Genomic DNA, 1,616 nt, shown 5'->3' with positions numbered 1-1,616 from the left:
ATGTATGGGGTGATGTATGGGCTGGTCAGGTGATGTATGGGGTGATGTATGGGCCGTTCTGGTAATGTATGGGGTGATGTATGGGCTGGTCAGGTGATGTATGGGGTGATGTATGGGTTGGTCAGGTGATGTATGGGGTGATGTATGGGCTGGTCAGGTGATGTATGGGGTGATGTATGGGCCGTTCTGGTAATGTATGGGGTGATGTATGGGCTGGTCAGGTGATGTATGGGGTGATGTATGGGCCGTTCTGGTAATGTATGGGGTGATGTATGGGCTGGTCAGGTGAGAAGTAGATCTGCTGGCCCTGTAGAGCACTCATAACAACCTGGAGGAGAACCTTTGCACCTCCATCACCGATTGGTTTGGTTCAGCCTCCAAACAGGATAGGAGCACACTGCAGCGGACAGTCAGGTCTCGTCGTTGGTGGTGACCCGTCCACAATACTATCCTACAAGTCTGCTGGTTTACAATGAGAATGCAACATATGAATGTACAATATTTCCCTCTAAAAGACGTATTCTGATCCTCCACAGGCATGGACGGATATAAAGATCAAGCTTACTACATTAACTTCATCCTGATGACGGTGTTGGTTCCAGCCGCAAAAGTTATTTTCACCGCATTGTTTTTATATTTTACGGTAAGTTTAGTCTTACGCTCCTCTAATATATATATATACTGTATATATGAAGGTCATTACAATTGAGTGCCAGAGAAAGAAGTGAATCTCCCATTCCTTTGTCCGTACCAATGAATCACATTTCTTATTATACATTGTATCTCTTTCTGTATAATGATCATGTGCTCAGTTATCCCGCCAGTTCTCACATCTCATTTCCAATCACATTCCCCCTTAGCGCTGTCAGCCCTCCGCATCGGATTTCCTACTTCCCATGCATGTTGGATGTCTTCTCATGATGCACAAGCTCCAGCACCTCGCCTATGCTCATCCCCCAAAAAAGCTCCTCCCATCCTCATTGTTAGAGATGGTGTCCAAGCGGGGAACATCTCTTCCAGCAGTGATGTCATAGCTATGGTGCACATAAGGCGCTCCAATTGTAAAAGTTAGGCTTCGTACAGCCAACAGCTCTGCGAAAGTTTTAGAAATACGCCCCAAAGTGCCCAGGCCCAGCATACCCCCTTAGTATGTTTTCTTGTTTAGTGTGAGTACTATGGACTGTGCCCAGGTACGATTAAGCCTACCATGCCTGGGACTGCTTGGTCTGGGACCTTCTTCCTCCCACTGGACATCCCTCTAGTGATAGATCTATATAGAGGGATCAGGACCTCCTTCCTCCTGCTGGGGACCCCTCTAGTGATAATAAAGATCTATATAGAGGGATCAGGACCTCCTTCCTCCTGCTGGGGACCCCTCTAGTGATAATAAAGATCTATATAGAAGAATCAGGACCTCCTTCCTCCTGCTGGGGATCCCTCTAGTGATAATAAAGATCTATAAAGAGGAATCAGGACCTCCTTCCCCCTGCTGGGGATCCTCTAGTGATAATAAAGATCTATATAGAGGGATCAGGACCTCCTTCCCCCTGCTGGGGATCCCTCTAGTGATAATAAAGATCTATATAGAGGGATCAGGACCTCCTTCCTCCTGCTGG

Source organism: Nanorana parkeri, unplaced genomic scaffold (genome assembly GCF_000935625.1).
Source record: "Nanorana parkeri isolate BGI_ZX_2015 unplaced genomic scaffold, ASM93562v1 scaffold2005, whole genome shotgun sequence".
NCBI classification, from domain to species: Eukaryota; Metazoa; Chordata; class Amphibia; order Anura; family Dicroglossidae; genus Nanorana; species Nanorana parkeri.
This window is presented reverse-complemented; position numbering follows the sequence as displayed.